Below are 21,528 nucleotides of genomic sequence, written 5' to 3' on the forward strand. Positions count from 1 at the left end.
TTATTTCTTCCTTCTCCTTGTTTCAGGTTAAAATGCTCTTCATTTTCTAGGTTCTGAGGTGGGAGCTTATATGATTTATCTGAGACTTTCCCTCTTTTCTAATGTATGTATTTAGTGCTATAAAATTTCCCCTCAGCATTGCTTTAGCTGTGTCCCACAAATTTTGAGCTGTTTTATATTTATTTTTTATTCATTTTTATGTAAAGATATATGGGTTATTTAGAAGTGTGTTGTTTAATTTCCAAGTTTTTGGATCTTTTCCTCTTATCTTTCTGTTTTTGATTTCTAATTTGATTCTATTGTGATCATAGAGCACACTCTGTAATTTCAGTGCATTTACATTTGTTGAGGTTTGTTTTATGGTCCATTATATTGTCTCTCTTGATGTATATTCCTTGGGCATTTAAAAAGGATGTATAATACAGATCACGACCAACAACACACAAGCTCCAGAGAATAAGCTACATAACTGGGATCTTCTAAAAATTAAACAGTTATGCTCATCAAAAGACTTCACCAAAAGAGTGAAAAGAGAGCCTACGGACTGAGAAAAAATTTTTGGCTGTTACAAATCAGACAAAGGTCTAATCTCTAAAATCTACAAGAAAATCCAACACCTCTACAACAAAAAGACAAATAATCCAATTTAAAAATGGGCAAACAATATGAACAGACACTTCACTGAAGAAGACATTCATGTGGCCAACAGACACATGAGGGAATGGTCACAATCTCTAGCCATCAGAGAAATGCAAATCAAAACCACAATGAGATGCCATCTCACCCCAGTATTACTGGCATGAATCAATAAAACTGAAAATAACAAACATTGGAGAAGCTGTGAGGAGATCAAAACTCTTATGCACTGCTGGTAAGAATGCAAAATGATACAACCATTTTGGAAAATAATATGGTGCTTCCATAGAAAACTAGAAATAGAAATACCATATGAGCCAGCAATCCCACTGCTAGGAATATATCCTAGAGTGATAAGACATGAGTAGATATACATACACCCATGTTCATTGCAGCATTATTCACAATAGCAAAAAGATGGGAACAGCCTGGATGCCCATCAACAGAAGAATGGATAAACAAACAGTGGTACATACACACAATGGAGTATTACACAATGCTAAAGAACAATGATGAATCTGTGAAGCATCACATAACATGGATGCATCTGGAAGACATTATACTGAGTGGAATAAGTCATTCACAAAAGGACAAATATTGTATGAGACCACTACTGTAAAAACTCATGAAAAAGTTTACATACAAAAAGAAACAATCTTTGATGGTTACAAGGGTGGGGAGAGATTGGGATGGAAAAAGACAATAGATAAGTGGTAACTTTGGTGAAGGGTAATACAGTACACAATACTAGGGAAGCCAGCACAGCCTGTACAAGGCAAGGTCATTGTAGCTCCATAGACACATCCAAACTCCCTGAGGGACCGAATTGCTGGGCTGAGGGCCGTGGGGACCATGGTTTCAGGGAACATCTAGCTCAACTGGTATAACAGAGTTTATAAAGAAAATGTTCTACATTCTACTTTGGTGAGTAGCATCTGAGGTCTTAAAGGCCTGTGAGTGGCCATCTAAGACACTCCACTTGTCTCACCCCTTTGGGAGCAAGGAAGAGTGAAGAAAACTAAAGACACAAGGGAAAAATTAGTCCAAAGGACTAGTGGACCACATCTACCATGGCCTCCACCAGACTGAGTTCAGTGCAATGAGATGGTGCCCAGCTACCACCACTGACTACTCTGACAGAGATCACAGTAGAGGGTCCTGGACAGAGCTGGAGAAAAACGTAGAACAAAATTCTAACTCAAAAAGAAAGACCAGACTTGCTGGCCTGACAGACTGGAGAAACCCTGGGAGTATGGACCCCAGACACCCTTTCAGCTCAGTAACGAGGTCACTCCTAAGGTTCCCCCTTCAGCCAAAGATTGAACAGGCCCATGGGACAAAACAAGACTAAAGGGGCACACCAGCCCTGGGGTGGGGCCTGGAAAATAGGAGGGAACAGGAAAGCTGGTAATAGGGAACCCAGGGTTGAGAAGGAAGAGTGTTGACATGTTGTGGGGTTGTTAACCAACGTCATACAACAGTATTTGTACTAACTGTTTGATGAGAAACTAGTTTGTTCTGTAAACCTTCAGCTAACATTCAATAAAAAAAAAAGAAGCCATTCCTTAAAAAAAAAAAACAAAAACCAGTGCCGTCGAGTTGATTCCGACTCATAGCGACCCTACAGAACAGAGTAGAACTGCCCCATAGAGTTTCCAAGGAGCACCTGGTGGATTTTAACTGCCAAGCCATTCCATAGCAACCTTAAAAAAAAATAAAAAGGAAGTATATGGTGATGGCGTTGTGTGGGATGTTCTACAAATGCTGATTAGATTCTGTTGGTTGGTAGTGTTATTGAGTTCTATAGCCTTTCTGATTTCCTGTGTATTTCTTCTATCATTTGCTGATAGAGGTTGTTGAAGTCTGTAACTCTAATTGTATCTATCTCATCAATTCTATCATGTTTTTCTTCACATATTTTGCAAATCTGTTGCTTGGTGCATACATGTTTAAGACTGCTGTGTCTTCTTGGTGGACTGACCCTTTTATCAGTACATAATGTCTCTGTCTCTGGTAATTTTCTTTGCCTGAAATCTATGTTATGTTAATATAACAACTCCTGCTTTCCTTTGTTTAGTGTTTCTGTAATATACTTTTCTTATCCTTTAACTTTCTCCTTTCCTCTTGTTTTATTTGAAGTGAGTATATTGCAGACAGAATATAGTTAGGTCACGTCTTTTATCCCACTCTGCAAAACTCTATCCTTTAATTGGAACATTTAGGCCATTTATATTTAATGTGGTTATTGATATGTTAGGGCTTAAGCCTGCTATTTATTTTTTGTTTTTTATTTTGTCTGTTTTCTTTTCTTGCCTTGCAGTGGATTACTTGAACAATTTTTAGAATTCTATTTTGATTATTTATAGTGTTTTTTAGTGTATCTGTTTGTATAGCACTTTTAGTGGCTCCTCTAAGTGTTACTATACATACATATATATATACATATATATACATCTTATCACAATCTACTGGTGTTGCCATTTTACCAATTTAAGTGAAGTATAGAAACCTAATTTCCCTCTCCATTCCTTTACTCTCCCTAGTTTACAATGTAATTGTCATAAATATTTCCTCTCCATACATTTAAAACTTTGTCAGTGTTATAATTTTTGCTAAAACTGTCCAACATAATTTAGAAAACTCAAGAGAAGAAGGAAAGCCTATTGTATTTACTCATATTTTAGCTTACTGTGTTCTTTCTTCCTTTCTCATGATCCAAGGTTACTTATTTTATCATTTCTGTTTAGAGAACTTCCTTTAGCTATTCTTTTAGGGTAGTTCTGCTGGTGACAAAGTCTCTGTTTCCCTTCATCTGAGAATGTCCTAATTTTTCTTTTATTCCTGAAGAATATTTTCTCTGGGTATGGGGTTATAGATTACACCTAGAACACCGTATAGAGCAGTTTCGCTCTGCCATGTGGGGCCATTATGAGTAAAAAAATCAACTTCACAGCACCTAACAGTAACAACAAAAAAAATATCTTATAAGCTGACAGTTGTTTTTTTTCAGCACTTGAAAAATGTGCCATTTCCTTCTGAAGTCCATGGTTTCTGATAATAAATTCACTGTCATTTGAATTGTTTTCCCCTATGAGTCGGAATCGACTCGACGGCAGTGGGTTTTTTTTTTTTTTTAATGGGTAAGGTGTTATTTTTCTTTGGCTGCTTTCAAGATTTTTTCTTTGTCTTTAGTTTTCATAAGTTTAATTATGATGTGTCTTCATGGGTTTTTTTGGGGGGGGGAATTTACTCAGTTTCTTGAATCTGTATGTGTATGTCTCTTCCTAAATTTGTGAATGTTTCAGCCATTATTTCTTCAAGTACTTTTTCAGCTCTCTCATCTTTCTTCTCTCCTTCCAGGAGTCTGATGATGCAAATGTTAGAAATTTTATTATAGTCCCACAGATCCCTGAAGCAGTATTCATTTCCCCCCCCAGTGTATTTCTCTGTGATGTTCAGATAGGGTAATTTCTTTTGTTCTGTTTTCCAGTTCACTGATTCTTTCCCCTACATTCTGCTGTTAAGCCTATCCATTGAGGTTTTTTATTTTGGTTATTGTATTTTTCAGTTCCAGATTTTCCATTTTGTTCATTTCTTTATTTTCTGTTTCTTTGCTTAGACATTCTATCTCTTTGTGTAGGCTTTCTTTTTTTTTCAATTTGTTTCAGCAATTTGATAATATCTGGTTTAAAATCTTTGTCAGATAATTCTTAATGTCTCTGTCATCTTGCTGTTGGCATCTATTAATTGTCTTTTTTTCATTCAGCTTGAGACCTTCCTGGTTCTTAGTATGATGTGTGAGTTTTGATTGAAACTGAGACATTTTCATATTATGTTAAATTTTGAATCTTACTTAAACCTTGTCCTTTAGTTGACTTTTTCTGACACTGCTTTGGCAAGGGAAAGGTGGGGCTTGTTCCCTTGATAATCTCAGGTAAAGTAGAAGTTCAGGATCCCCACTTAACCTTGTTGACACCCAAGGGCAGGGGCTTCTCATTACTGCTTGTTGGTGTCGGGAATTCTGTCTCCCTACATGGTCTCCACTGACATTGCAGTGAAGGTGGCCTCGTTACCACTGGGTGATGATGAAAATCCTGACTCTCTACTAGGACTCCCCTGACATCATCATAGTAAGAAAGAGGGTGCTTCGTTACTGCTAGGTGGGGCAGACGTTCAGGCTCCCATGTGGTCTCTGGTGACACTACAGCTGGGGAGAGATCACATTATTGGTTGGCAGAGATGAAAGCCTAGGCTCCCTCCTTGGCCTTCTTTGACACCTCTCTGGTGAGGGTGTTGAACTGTCTCATGAGGGTGGACATCTAGGCTCCCCAGTTGGCTGTTGCTGACATGAGTGGGAGTGCAGCTATGGTTTTTTCTGTGTTGTTTGACTGGAGTAGAGAAGTTACTGTCTAAAGGCTTTTTGTCTTGTTAGGCTGCTCTTTTCCTGGTTCTTTGGTGAGAGAGAGAGCAAACTTTTTGGGGGCTTTTTTGTCTGTGCCCAGTGGTGTTTCTGGGTTGCTCTGCTCTTCAGCTGCAAGTCTGGGATATATGAGGCCAAAAGAAAACCCAAATGAACTCACCACTGTGCCGTTCCTCAGGTTTTGATGACCCTAGTTGATCTGCCTTCTTCTCTTTGCCTTTCGGCGTCTTATGTTTTTTTTATATATAATATATATATATATTTTTTATTTTTAGTTGTACTTGATGGGAAGAACAGGGAATGTGTGTCTACTCTATCTTCCTGGAATAATGTGGTTTTTTAATGTTACAAATCAGAAAAGATATTTTATATGTTTCTGAGGCTAGGAGTTGTGGACAAGAATGAGGTAGTTGCTGAGAGGGAGGAAGAGAAAGAGAGGCAAAGTAAACATATTTTGCCACTTCTGAAAAATCTGACTGTTCATTTTTTTCATTTACTCATTCAGCAAACATTTATAGTTCAACACTGTATGCCTGGCAGTGTGATTGGTGTTAGGAATACAAGGGTAAGTAAGCTTATTTTTGCCCATGAGAAGCTAAAAATCCAGCCTAGTGGGGGCTGACACACAAATAAGAAAATAATTATAGCACCTTATGGTAAGTGAATTGCATCCTGAGGAATGAATACAAGTTTTCTAGGTCAACTGGGAGAAGATAATCTAGGCAGAAGAAATGTCTAGATCATGAAGGCACAAAAGCATAAAAGTTATGTGGGCTGAAATGGCAAGCATTGGTGTGAAAAGAATAAGGGGTTCATAGGAGTGAATGGTGGGAGCCAGGGATGGATTAGCCAATAGGCAAGGTAAGCATGGTGCTTACCTTGCTTATCAGATCATCTGTTTGAAATTGTCCACTACAGATTAGTAAGTAAGCACAAGTAAGCTCGTGCTTACCTTGCTTACTGGGTCATCTGCCCTTGTCAGGTACTGTAAATTTGAAAAGAGGCTATGATTCTCTAGGAAGATGTTGTAGGGTTGGGAGAGAGACAGGTGCCAGCCATACCTAGAAGCAGAATCTGATGTGAAAAAATGTGAAATTGTTCGCTACAGATGGTCTGGTAAGCAAGGTAAGCACTGTGTTTACCTTGTCTATTGGATAATCTGTCCCTGGTGGGAGATTAGGCTGAATATATAGATTGGGGTCAGAATGTGGAAGGCTTTAATATGTTATATTGTGCTAAGGAGGTTTAATATTTTCTGCAATGGAGAGTAATCTTGAAGCTATTTGAGTGAGCATTTAAAAATAATTATTTTTATTATGTTTTATATCTATGGCTATATGTATCATTTAATACCCTTTACATGTACTGACTGGGTATAAGACTTGCCACAGTGGCTCATCTCTTTTTACCTTCTGCGTTTTCCTATATGACCTTCTGTGTCTATAAATGAGGGAGAAAAATGTTCACTTAAACATCTAGAGTTACTAGATAGAAATGTATAAATGTAACAGATGCACAAGTGAAGCTCAGGATGAAGTTATTGTTTCAAATCTGTTCTCACAGACAGTTCCATTTTCACTAGTTGTGAATGTATGTGTGTGTTTAAATATAGTATCACCAAGTTAATCCTAATAGTCACCTTACAGTCCCTTTACCCCCTTACAGTCATTTCAGTCTATTTATCAGAGAAACTTTTCATAGAACCTAATAGAATTGTGCAGTGATGGAGCTATATTAGTTTTAGGAAATGAGAAATCTGTATTTTCCCCAAGGACTGAGAATGTATGATTCTAGCTTATTATGTTAAAATAGATAAAATATTCTTTGTCATGCAGACTGTTACATTAATGTTTCCTTGTTTTCTTCTTCCTCATCTACATCTATGGTCACTATTTCTCCTTGTCTTCAGGCATATTCCATTAATATCTTCAAACTCCTCCCCTTGTCTGTAATAGCATTTATTTAAACCTTATGGTTTCCCTAATGTATTGGTATATTTTTTAAAAGCCCATATACAATAACACTTTATTTTTATGCTGTCTAAATCTTTTATTTAAAGACATCTGGTATGTTTGGCTCAGCGGACAAAATATGACAGTGCTGAAAAGTGGTATTAGCAATTCTTATGACTTTGTACATATTTTAAGATGTTTATGGCAGAAATTACATATTGTGGTGGATAGAGTAGCAGACTAAGAAAAATTTATCGCTGACATGCTATTACTTACTTGTTTGTGACCTTGGGAAAATAAGTAGCATTTTCTATGATCCTGATTTTTTTTTAACCTCACTTTTATAGTTATAAAAAGGGAAAAAAAAAGCCCCAAATATCTGCATAATAGGCATAATAGGAATACTGAGATTTGAAGCATAGTTCTTTGGTTTGTTAATATAGCATTAGGTTTTGCTACTGTTAATGTTTCTGGAGTGGCTCACTTGAATTCAGTTTCTCATAATGATTATAAACTTGCCCTCTATAAATCCAGAGATAACTTTTTGGTTTGAACTTCTATGTGAATAGTAAGTGAAATTATAATATTGGACTGTACTTTCACTTGTCATAAAATTCTTTAGATATTAAAATATCTAGGTATTAAAGAATGAGTATTAAACTAAATTAAAAAACTATTATAAAATTTCAAATGCGTTTTGTTACTTACAGTTCTAATTTAGAGATATTAATCTACCAAATACTGTTTCTGTAATGAGTCCATGATAGATAATGCCGTTGTGTTATACACATTTAAGAACCAGTTCATAGTTTGGTATTTCAGCTTGTGTGTACTGTCTTCTGCTGGATGGAAGATGTCATCTTGGTTCGAAGGAGTAGCGCCTCACTACTTTAATAGTGATTTATTTTCTTTAGACTTTGAAAGTCTTTGTATTACATTTGCTAAGGGTAGGGTAAAGGAACTGGTACTTGCAAGGCAGATTCTCTCAAATATGAGTGACTCTGGTAAGCTCCTTGATTTGTGGAATAATTAATTGACACACAATCTTTCACACACAACTTCATCTGGGAAATTGGCTAAAAAAAGAAGGAACTTAATTTACTGTGGTATGTCTGTATTTATGTATATTCATGTACCTCGATCAAGCCAAAGATCAGGATGCAGACAAACCAGGGAACTTAACAGGGCACGATCATTGAAAGTTCTGTGCATGGTAACTAACATTGCAATTTTGGGGCATTTCTCTTTCACACTGAAGTTATTTAAAAATGGTGACTATTTTGTAGAGGTGCATGAGGAGAGAAATGTTAGATTTTGATCTTATTCATAATACACATACCAGATATATTTTGCTTTCCTGAAAAAGTTGTACTATCTTTACTCCTTCTCTAAATCTGTTGCCTTTCTAAGCATGATACCAAAGGCAAAAACCCTGATGAAAAGAGCGATAGATTTTACTATAAAAAGTTGAAACCTTCTGTCTGCCAAAACCACAATAAGCAAGACTGAAAGGCAACTGACAACTAGAAACAATGGCTGTAACATCTATGATGAACAAAGAGTAAATATCCTTCTTATAAAGAGTTCTTAAAATATAAAACAACACGTAGTACATGCCAGGCCACCATTTCCACTGGAAAGCTAGATAATGTTATTATCTTTACTTTACAGGTGAAGAAATAAAGCCTGGAGAGGTTTTAGTATTTGGATTAAGGCTTCAAACATGGTGGTCTGACCCCAGAACCTGTGCTCTTAAGCCCTTTATGTACTATACTGCCCTCCATTTCTGTAGATGGCCAGAGACATGAACAGACAATTCACAAAGGAAGACCTCCAATGGCCAGCAAACCTATGACATTGATTTATCCCCTCTAAAAAAAAAAAAAAATTAATTTTTTTAAAACCCAAATAAAAGCAAACTGAAATAATGAGAAAACATGCTTTTCTATCAAATTGACCCAGATTAAAAAAAGACTGTGATGCTCATTATTTTCAAGGTACAGGAAAACTAGTCAACTGATAAATTTCTTCATTGGGAAATTATTTTCAAAATCCTTAAAAACTCTGCATAGTTTTTAACATTACTGTCAAATTTCTAGTTATTTGTCCTAAGAAAATAATTATGTGTATATGAGATTTATTTGCAACGATGTTAACTCAATATTTTAAAAATAATAGCTAAAAACTAGAGACAGCCAAAATGTCTAACAATAGGGGATTGGTTAAATAAATTAGGGTGCATCTATGAAATGGAATTCCAGCAGCCATTTGAAATTATATTTTACAGTACTGTTTAATGACAACTTTATATATATATATATATATATATATATATATATATATAGTATTAAGAGAATAAATCAAGTCATACAATCATTAAGATCCTATTTAAAACATGGGAAATTTTACACTGATAAAAGCCTGGAAGGGTTTATACCAAAATACAAGCAGGGGTTATGACTAGATTTATTTATTTTTTTTACTTTGAATTTTGCACAATAAAGGCATCTTAATTTTTTAAAAGGAAAAATGTTACTATAACGTGTCCTTTAGATTATCTCTTGTTGCATGCAATATTTTTAAAAAGGATAATCACAGATTTGCAAAAGGCAGATTTTGATCCCTCCATCCCTCTTTGATTTCTAATGAATAGCACATGGTGGATTATTATTTTGGCCTTAAAATACATATTTATAAGCAATGTTACTCCCAGGTAAACTAGAATGATGTTCCATTCATAATTTCAGTGTGAATTTTGCTTTGTCTCATTTTAATATTTTTTAAAACCCTTTTTTTAACCTCTCCGCATTCATACTTGCCTTCTATTCCTTATTCTTTCTAATGTATTTTCCATATTTTCTTCTTTTTAAAATATCTCTACTGTTTTTATATTCATTCTTTTGTGATATAATATTCCAATGTTAATCTTTTAACTGTCTTCTCCCCTCAGTGAAAATATTGCAGAATTAGCATGAAATTTGTTGTGAGGAATGGAAGATGCTTACTTAGGTATTCAATTTTATATTACTTAGCAGAATAAAGATTATACAACCTAGTCTCAATAATTATGGTTTAATTTCAGCATTTGTTCATAAGCTTCAACCAATGCTTTTGTTTTTTATTAATGTGGGATGACTTAGGTCTTATCCCTGAATGGCTGGAATTTTGTTTCCTCCTAGCAAATGATCTACTCCTGCCTGATTTCACTATGTCAATTTTTATTTGGAGACATGGAACAGCACTGGATGATCCAAGCAGAGGGAGAATAACAACAAATCACCGGCACTTCTTAGCCACTCTACCCCGATCAAAGATACAACACTGTTTCTAGTATTTGCGGAATTTCCCATCTTACTCATATATCTTAGGTAGAAGTAAAGCAGGCAGGGATCAGAGACCTCCCATTAATGTCTTAAATCCTGAGGAAATATTTGGAGGGCAAAATAGACTATAAAACGATGACAGATTCAGTGGTTAGATTTGCTGCAATTCTATCATTCGAACGCTGAGTGGCACTAAAGCCTAGGTCACAGATAAAATATTGCCGATTCAGAATCGAGGAGATTCAGGGGTCTATTGATGGGTAAGTGGCTTTGGGAAAGTGCAAAAAGGATCAGTAAAGGATATTCTGAGGCAAAAAAAAAAAAAAACAAAAAAGGAAAGTTAGCTTGATGATCAGTTAATTTTGGGAACTGGGAGTTTAAACAAACTCTTTTTATTTACGAATTATTTGAAAGCAAGAAATAAACTGCTGTTAAAAGGACCAGAGATGATTTACCTTACCGCAATCGAAAGGTAAGCGGTTCGTATCCACCCAGGGGCTCTGCAGGTGAAAAACCTGGCGATCTGCTCTTCTAAAGTTTACAGCCATGGAAGCCCTATGGGGCAGTTTTACAAGGTTGTGCTGAGTTGAAATCCATTCCACAACAACCTGTTCTTGAGTATCTTCCCTTTCTCTTTGCAGGGAGGGAGGACCTGTACTTAGAAAAAGGTTTGCAGACAGAGCGTACCCAAGCTGATCCTTAAACTCCTGTGCACCCATCGTTGAGAATACACATAGTTAACGTTACTTCCGAACCCAAGCATTATTAGAGATTATTTAGTTATACCTAGAAATACATGTTTATACATCTGACTGAATTTGGAAAGTGTCAGTGTCATTCCAGTTTGAAAACAAATCAAGATTTGGTTATTTTAGAAGGAGGAAGAAAATCTAATATTTTGTTGCTTCTCTGTGCTTTGAATTAAAAAAAAAAGTTTTTTTCTCTGCTAATGTTCCATTGGTATACTTGTACCTAGGAGCCCTGGTTAAACACTTGGCTGATAACAGAAAGGATGGGGATTTGAACCCACCAGGTGACAGTCTGCTTCTGTAATGATGGCAGCCTTGGAAACCCTATGGGGCAGTTCTACTCTGTCCTATAGGGTCACTGTGAGTCTAACTGACTTGACAGCAATGAATGTTGTTTTATACTCTTCACTGAGGAAAGATATATTATTATATCTCCCCAATTTTTTCTAGCATGTTTCCTCTAAGTACAGAATACCAAATTTATCTCTAGCACTGGGTTCTTTCTTGAGATGAGATGTAGGTAGCTAACTGCCTAGACATCTCAGACTGGGCACTCGAAAACAAAATTATCTCCCCATCTCTCAACTGCTCTTTTTCGTGCATATTCTGGCTTGAGCTAATAGCACCAGATTGATCCATTCACCAAAACAAGGCAATTCAAGTTATGTTTGATTTTTCCTGTCATTTAACTGCCTACCCCTACTACCTTGCACACAATATTTGTCACTTGTCTTATATAGTTTGCCTTTGGAATATTTCTACATCTGGTCTTTCCCCTCTCTGGTCGTCCTCTTAAATGATGCCAAAAATTATATGTCTAAAAATGAAACCAAAGACCATGATACACATCTGATCAAAACAGTTTTTTAAAGACTATTTTAAAACTAAAAATTTTACCAAACTATTTACTATAATTTTCAGGCTTATAGTAAAATTGAAAGAATTATGTAGTGAACATCCATATATCCATCACCTAGAGTCTACCATTTACATTTGGCAGCACCTGCGTTGCCACATACCTGTCCACTTATTTACCACTCTATCGGTCCATCTCATGTTTAAATTAAATTGCACACATCAGTACACTTCACCCTAAATAATTCAGCCAGTGTGCACGTTATTAGCTACACTTCAATATTTGCCTACTTATTTTCTTTTGATGTAAAATGTATGTACAAATAAATGTGCAAATTCTCACTGTACATTTGATGTTTTAAAAAATGCGTACAACTGTAACACAAGCATCTATCAAGAAATAACATAGAACATTACCATTACCACAGAAAGTGTTCTTATGGCTCTTCCCAATCATTTTCCACCACAGGCCCTATTTAGAAGCAACCATGGTCCTGATTTAACCACTCCCCCCAATAGATTAGTTTTGCCTGTTATAGAATTCCATATAAATAGAACAGTTCAGTATGTGCTCTTCTGTGCAAGGTTTTTTTCACTCATAATAATGTACTTGAGATTCATCAGTAGTTTTTTTTTTTTTTTTAATTCGTGAGTAGTACTCCCTAGTTCGAGTATATGGTAGTTTGTTTATTCATTGTTCTATTGATGGACTCCTGGACGGTTTACAGGTTTTGGCTATTATGGGAAAAGCTTCTATGTACATTCTTCTATGAATGTTTTTGTGAACACTTGTTTTTATTTCTTTAGATAAATACATAGGAGTGGAATTTGCTTGGTCCTGGAGTCAGTGCATATCTGGTTTTATAAGAAACTGCCAGATTTTTTCCACACTGGTGTTATCATATTCCATTCCCACCAACAACGTATGAAAGTTTTGATTGGTCCACATCTTCACCATCATCTGGCATTGCCAATCTTTTTATTTGTAGACATTCTGGTGTGTGTGTGTGTAGTGTTATTGTGATTTTAGTGGCATTTTCTGGGTAACTAATAGCTAACTTTTCTAATATGCTTATTTGCCATTCGTATATCTTCTTTTGTATGGTGTCTGTTTACATCTTTCACTCATTTTTGTAATTGGGCTGTTTGTCTTTTTATTATTGAGTTGTAGGAGCTCTTTCGCAGTCCCTGGGTTGAGTAAATGGTTGTGTGCTGGACTACTAACCAAAAGATTGGCAGTTCAAGCCCACCCAGACGCACCTCAGAAGACAGGCCTGGCAATCTGCTTCTGAAAGGTCACAGCCTTGAAAACCCTATGGAGCAGGGACCATGGGGTCACCTGAGTGGGAATCGACTTGACAGCAACAACATCGCTACCACCATTACCACCAACTCCTCTTTATGTATCCTAAATATCAGTTTTGTCAATATATGTTTTGCAAATGTTTCCTTACCATCTGTTCATGTTTGCCTGTTCATTTTTAGTGGTGTCTTTTGATGAGCAGAATCTTATTATTTGGGGGAAAGTCTAATTTACCAATTATTTTATATGGTTGCTTTCTGTTAGCTAAGGAACCGTTATCTATCCCCAAGTGCAGTGGATTAATTACTTTTGTGTATGGCCTTTCTAACCATCCCACCCAAGTGAATGGATGATAGGGTAATTGTGGCCTACCAAGGGGATTGGCCAGTTTTGCCTTAAAAGGAAGCCAATTCCAGAGCAGAGAGGAGGAGCCCACCACCACCAAGGACGGAGAGACCCAGCAGCAGAGACCCAACATCAGGAGATGGTGTGGTGGGCTTCCCGGCCCACAGAGAGAGAAAGCTGAGTGCCTTTGGGCAGAGACTGAGAGCCAGGGAGAGGCATGCCTGCGAGCGCAGCTGGATAGAGGCTATCCTGGTGGAATAATTGTATCCTGAATGTTCTTGAGCCTGAATTGTAATTGTTACTTCCCTAATAAACCCCCGTAATTGTGAGTATGGCCTATGAGTTCTGAGTGGCAATTGCAATGGATTATTGAACCCAGAGAGAACTAGAGAATACTGTGAGTGGGAAGGTTGCTGTCAGAATTAGGAAAGACGGCAGAGAGAGGAGGCTTGTATGGCCTCCACTTCATGGGAGTCAACCTTGTGCTGTTGATCTTGGTTCTTCTTCCCCCTTGTGGGGTTGGAGGAGGTCGGACACTGCCCCGGTGCTGTTTTACACCAAGTCCTGAATATATTCCCCTATGTTGCCCCCTAGAAGCCTTATGGTTTTAGCTTTTATGTTTATGTCTTGACTGGATTTTCAGTGTTGATTGTTTGGATATTTTGTAAATTTCCATTTTAATATATCTATTGGATTTTTGGTGATACCCCTTTTCGTTATTTTCAATTTATTTTTCTCTAGAGATTGCTAGATAAATCCTTACCTTTTAACAGTCTATTTAGAGTTAATATTATACTATTTTACGTAAAGTATAAGAATTTTGCAACCATAATGGTCTACGCACTTTTCTCTTATCCTTATTGCTGTAATTGTCATTTATATTTTATAGAAATTAAGAGGAAATAAGAGGCGGAACCAACATAGTGCTATAGACAGAAGCACCATGTTGTCCGTCCACAGCAAAGACCCGAAAAACTAAATAAAACAGAGACAAACATCAATTCTGAAACCCTAAGGGTCAAATGAAGAGATAAAGAACTCAGCCAAGCACCGAATGGAATAAGAAACTGACAGAGAACAGAGAATGACGAGAGATATGTGCATAGGTCCCCTGTGGGCTAACGCAGGGTGGACTCACCATATTGCACTCCTGTTGGAGATGGGTGGAGAGGGAATATGAGAAAGCCGCATCATGGAGCTCCCAGCAGCAGACAGAGCACCCGGTAACCAGTGATATATGCTTCTCTTCCATCTTCTCCCCCTTGCTTGGCCTCTGTCACTTCCTAGCTGGCTGTAGTTGCTCAGCCGGCCAAGAGGTGCAGGCTTCATGCAATTTGGATTCGTCCCACCCACATAGGAGATTGGTGGACAGAGAGGGAAAGCAGCTTCACAGAGTGCCCAGCAGGAGACAGATCATCTGGTAACCAGCCATAGACACTTTCCCATCCCCCACCCTTCTTCCCCTTGCTCAGCCTCTGCTGCTTCCTGCTGGCCACAGTCTCTTCACCAGGAGGCACTGGCTCCAGCTCTGTGCTGGCACCCTCAGTGCCATTTCTTTGTTGTTAGTGTTGTTTTTTCCACTTCTTTTGTTTTTTTTCCCTCCCTCTCACATCCTACCCCTCCTTTTTCTCAAACACCTGGCTCCTTGTGCCATCTTTGCTTCTTTTTGAAAAGCTGTGAAGCTCCAAGGAGAACTGCTTCCCTGGTCGTGCCGCCACACTGGTGGTATCCCTGGGGCCTTTTTGCTTAGTTTTGTTCTGTTTGTTTTCTTTTCATGGCTTGGGAGCCCCTTCTAGCAGGGCCACTTCTGTGTTCTTCACAGTCATACTGGTGAGATCCCTGGATTTGATTTTTTTTCTAATCTTTACTTATTTTATTGTTTTCTCTTTTCCCTTTTGTTTTTCTCCATTTCTCAGTTTCTTGTCTTTCTACTCCAATGGCAAGCTCCCTTAGCACTCCTTTTTTTTTTTTTGCTCCTATTTCTCTTTCCTTCCTCTTTGAGGAAAAATCAGAAAAAAGAATGAAGAAAAATGAAGAAACCCTGAGAATGATGTGGGATTCAATCAAAAGCAAAAAATTTGTGAGTGATCGGAGTTCTAGAACAGGGGAAGAAAATGGAAAACACAGAGAGGATCACTGAAGAATTGCTGACAGAAAACTTCCCTAATATCATGAAAGGTGGAAAGCTGACAATCCAAGAAGCTCAGTGAACCCTATATAGGATAGCCCCTGAAAGAAAATCACCAAGGCATATCATAATTACACTTGCTAAAACCAAAGACAAAGAATCCTGAGAGCAGCTTGAGAAAGATGAAAAGTCACGTACAGAGGAGAAATAATAAGATGAAGCTCTGATTATTCGGCAGAAACCATGCAGGCAAGAAGGCAATGGGATGACATATATAAAGCTTTGAAAGAAAAAGATTGCCAGTCAAGAGTAATATATCCTGCAAAACTCTTGTTCAGATATGATAGTGAAATAAGGACATTTCCAGATAATCAGAAATAAAGGGAATATGCAAAAACCAAATCAAACTTACAAGAATTATTGAAGGGAGTCCTTCAGTGTGAGAACAAACTACATCAAACCACAGCCTGAATCTAGGATGCAAAATCATACCAGCCAGATACAGACCTAGGAGATGAACTCTCAAGGACTATCCAAAACCAAAAGAATAACAACAGGGAACCAGAGACGTTAATCTGTAAATGACAACATCAGAACACCAAATGGGGGAATAAACGATGTAGGTATAGAACTTTCTAATGGAGAGGAAGGAAGTTGATACCAAGTAATAATAGACAGGTTCAAACCTAGGAAGATAAGGGTAAACTTTAAGGTAACCACAAAGAAATTTAACAAACCTACTCATCAAAACTAAAAAGAAAAACATAAAGTCTCAGTAAAAACAAAATCTACGAAAACAAAAGAAATGAAAAAAAAATCCACAAACAAAAGGAACTCAGCACAGGAGAGTAAGAAGAACAAAGAAAACGTCAACACCACACACACACACACAAGAAAAGCGCTACAAAATGACAGCAGTAAACTCACACCTATCAATAATTACACTGAATGTAAACTGGCCTAAAGCACCCATAAAGAGACACAGAGTGGCCAAATGGATAAAAAACAGGATCCATCAATATGCTGTCTACAAGAGACACACCTTAGAAACAAAGATGTAAATTTATTAAAAATCAAAAGGTGGAAAAAAATATATCAAGCAAACAGTTACCAAAAAAATGCAGGAGGGACAATACTAATCTCAGATAAAATAGACTTTAAAACAAAACCCACCATAAAAGACAAGGAAGGGCACTATATAATGATTAAAAGGACAATCCATCATAAGACATAACCATAATAAACATCTAAGCACCCAATGACAGGGCTCCAAAATACATAAAACAAACTCTAACTGCACTGAAAAGAGAAATTGACAGTTCCACAATCATAGTAGGCGACTTCAACACATCACTCTTGGTAAAGGACAGAACATCTAGAAAGAAACTCAACAAAGATACAGAAGAGCTAAAGGGAACAATCAGCCAACTTGACCATATAGACGTGTACAGAACACTCTACCCAACAGCTGCAAATTACACATTCTTTTCCAATGCACATGGAACATTTTCCAGATTGGACCACGTCTTAGGCCACAGAGCAACCCTCAACAAAATCCAAAACACTGAGATAGTACGAAGTATCTTCTCTGGCCACAGTGCCATTAAGATAGAAATTAACAACAGGAAGAGCATGGAAAAAAAAAAATTACAGGGAAACTGAAGAACACCCTGCTTGAAAAAACCAATAGCCAATAGAAGAAATCAAAGATGGAATAAAAAAAATTCCTAGAATCAAAGAGAATGCAAACCCATCATACCAAAACCTTTGGGACACAGCAAAGGCAGTCCTCAGAAGTCAATTTATAGCAATAGATGCACACATCAAAAAAGAAGAAAGGGACAAAATCAAAACATTAGCTATACAACTCAAACTAATAGAATGAGAACAGCAAAAAAAGCCCACAGCCACCAGAAGAAAGGAAATAATAAAGATCAGAGCAGAGATAAATGAAATAAAAAATAGAAAAACAATAGAAAGAATCAACAAAACCAAAAGTTGTTTCTTTGAAAGGATCAACAAAATTGACAAACCACTGGCCAAGTTGACAAAAGAAAAACAGGAGAGTATGCAAATAAAACAAATAAGAAATGAAATGGGGAACATTATAACAGGCCCAACTGAAATAAATAGGATCATAACCTAGAGGAAATGGACAAATTTCAAGAAACATACTACCTACACCAAACTAATATAAAAAGATGTTGAAAATCTGAACAGACTCATAGCAAGAGACGAGATTGAAAAGGTAATTTAAAAAAACTAACAGAAAAAAGCCCTGGCCCAGATGGCTTCACTGGAGAATTCCACCAAACATATAGAGAGGAGTTTACACCAGTACTACTCAAAAGATTTCAGAATGTAGAAAAGGAAGGGATATTTCTAAATTCATTGTCTGAAGCCAGCATAACCCTGACACCAAAACCAGGCAAAGATACCACAAAAAAAGAAATTTACAGACCAATATCTCTCATGAATACACATACAAAATTCTCAACACGATTCTAGCCGATAGAATTCAGCGTCATATCAAAAAAATAATACACCATGACTAAATAGGATTCATACCAGTTATGCAAAGATGGTTCAACATAAGAAAATCAATCAATGTAATCCACCACATAAATAAAAGAATCACATGATCATCTCAATTGATGCAGAAAAGGCATTCAAAAAAGTCCGACACCAATTCCTGATAAAAACTCTCAATAAAATAGGTATAGAAGGGAAATTTGTCAACATAATAAAGGACATCTATGCAAAACCAACAGCCAACATCATTCTTAATGGAGACAGGCTGAAAACATTCCCCTTGAGAACAGGCAAAAGACAATGATGCCCTGTATTACCACTCCTGTTTAACATTGTGCTGGAAGTCCTAGCTAGAGCAATAAGGCAAGAAAAATAAAGGGCGTCCAAATTGGTAATGAAAAAGTTAAACTGTCTCTATTTGGGGATACATGATGCTATCCATAGAAAACCCAAAAGATGCCACAAGAAAACTACTGGAACTAATAGAAAGATTCAGCAGAGTAGCAGGGTACAAAATAAATACACAAAAATCAGTTGGATTCCTATACGCTGATAAAGAGAATGATGAAAAGAAAATCAAGAAAACAGTACCATTTATAATAGCCCCTAAAAAAAATTTGTTCAAGATGATTAGCTAATGTTATGATTTTGTCCCCCCCCTTTTTTTTTGATGTGTGCATCTATTGCTATAAATTGACCTCTGAGGACTGCTTTTGCTGTGTCTGTCAGTTTGTCATACTGTGGGAGTTTGCATGTTGCTATGATGCTGGAAGCTATGCCACAAATATACAAATACCAGCAGGGTCACCCATGGCGGGCAGGTTTCAGCTGAGCTTCCAGACTAGCACAGACTAGGAAGAAGGACCCAGCAGTCTACTTCTGAAAAGAAGTAGCCAGGGAAAAACCTTATGAGTAGCAGTGAAACACTGTTTGATATAGTGCCAGAAGCTGAGCCTCTCAGGTTGGAAAGCACTCAGAAGATGACTGGGAAAGAGCTGCCTCCTCAAAGGAGAGTCGACCTTAATGATGTGGATGGAGTCAAACTTTCGGGACCTTCGTTTGCTGATGTGGCACGACTCAAAATGAGCAGAAACAGCTGCAAACATCCATTAATGATTGGAACGTGGAACGTACAAAATATGAATCTAGGAAAATTGGAAGTTGTCAAAAATGAAATGGAATGCATATACATTGATATCCTAGTCATTGTTGTTGTTGTTGTTAGGTGCTGTCAAGTTGGTTCTGACTCATAGCGGCCCCTGCACAACAGAACAAAACACTGCCTGGTCCTGAGCCATCCTTATAATGGTTGTTATGCTTGAGCTCATCGTTGCAGCCGCTGTGCCAATCCACCTCGCTGAGGGCCTTCCTCTTTTCCGCTGACCCTGTACTCTGCCAAACATGATGTCCTTCTCCAGGGACTGATCCCTCCTGATAACATGTCCAAAGTATGTAAGACGCAATCTTGCCATCCTTGCCTCTAAGGAGCATTCTGGCTGTACTTCTAAGACAGATTTGTTTGTTCTTTTGGCAGTCCATGGTATATTCAGTATTCTTCGCTAACACCACAATTCGAAGGCATCAGTTCTTCTTCTATCTTCCTTATTCATTGTCCAGCTTTCATGTGCCTATGATGCGACTGGAAATACCATGGCTTGGGTCAGGCACACCTTAGTCTTCAAGGTGACGTCTTTGCTCGTCAACACTTTAAAGCAGTCCTTTGCAGCAGACTTACCCAATGCAATGCATCTTTTTAATTTCTTGACTGCTGCTTCCATGGCTGTTGATTGTGGATCCAAGTAAAATGAAATCCTTGACAACTTCAATCTTTTCTCTGTTTATCACGATGTTGCTCATTGGTCCAGTTGTGAGGTTTTTTGTTTTCTTTATGTTGAGGTGCAATCCATACTGAAGGCTGTGGTCTTTGATGTTCATTAGTAAGTGCTTCAAGTCCTCTTCACTTTCACCAAGCAAGATTGTGTCATCTGCATAATGCAGGTTGTTAATGAGTCTTCCTCCAATCCTGATGCCTCACTCTTCTTCATATAGTCCAGCTCCTCGTATTATTTGCTCAGTATACAGATTGAATAGGCATGATGAAAGAATACAACCCTGATACACACCTTTCCTGACTTTAAACCAACCAGTATCCCCTTGTTCTGTCAGAACAACTGCCTCTTGATCTATGTAAAGGTTCATCATGAGCACAATTAAGTGTTCAGGAATTCCCATTCTTTGCAATGTTATCCATAATTTGTTATGATCCACACAGTCGAATGCCTTTGCATAGTCAATAAAACACAGGTAAACATCCTTCTGGTATTCTCTGCTTTCAGCCAGGTAAACATCCTTCTGGTATTCTCTGCTTCCATCTGACATCAGCAATGATATCCCTGGTTCCATGTCCTCTTCTAAAACCAGCCTGAATTTCTGGCAGTTCCCTGTCGATATACTGCTGCAGCCATTTTTGAATGATCTTCAGCAGAATTTTGCTTGCGTGTGCTATTAATGATATTGTTCTATAATTTCCACATTTGGTTGGATCCTCTTTCTTGGGAATAGGCATAAATATGGATCTTTTCCATAAATGGTGACTATAGACATGGACCTCGCCAGATGGAACACACAGAAATCAAATTGACTACATCTGTGGAAGGAGATGATGGAAAAGCTCAATATTGTCAGTCAGAACAAGGCCAGGGGCTGACTGTGTAACAGACCATCAATTGCTCATATGCAAGTTCAAGCTTAAATTGAAGAAAATCAGAGCAAGTCCATGAGAGCCAAAATATGACCCTGAGTATATCTCACCTGAATTTAGAGATCATCTCAAGAATAGATTTGATGCATTGAACACTAGTGACTGAAGACCAGATGAGTTGTGGAATGACATCAAGGACATCATCCATGAAGAAAGCAAGAAGTCATTGAAAAGACAGGAAAGAAAGAAAAGACCAAGATAGATGTCAGAGGAGACTCTGAAACTTGCTCTCCGAAGTCCAACAGCTAAAGCAAAAGGAAGGACTGATGAAGTAAAAGAACTGAACAGAAGATTTCAAAGGGCCTCTTGAGAAGACATAGTAAAGTATTATAATGACATGTGCAAAGAGCTGGAGATGGAAAACTAAAAGGGAAGAACACGCTGGCGTTTCTCAAGCTGAAAGAACTGAAGAAAAAATGCAAATCCCAAGTTGCAATAGTGAAGGATTCTATGGGGAAAATATGCAGGAAGCATTAAAAGAAAATGGAAGGAATACACAGAGTCATTATACCAAAAAGAATTAG

Source organism: Elephas maximus, chromosome 6 (genome assembly GCF_024166365.1).
Source record: "Elephas maximus indicus isolate mEleMax1 chromosome 6, mEleMax1 primary haplotype, whole genome shotgun sequence".
Lineage (NCBI taxonomy): Eukaryota > Metazoa > Chordata > Mammalia > Proboscidea > Elephantidae > Elephas > Elephas maximus.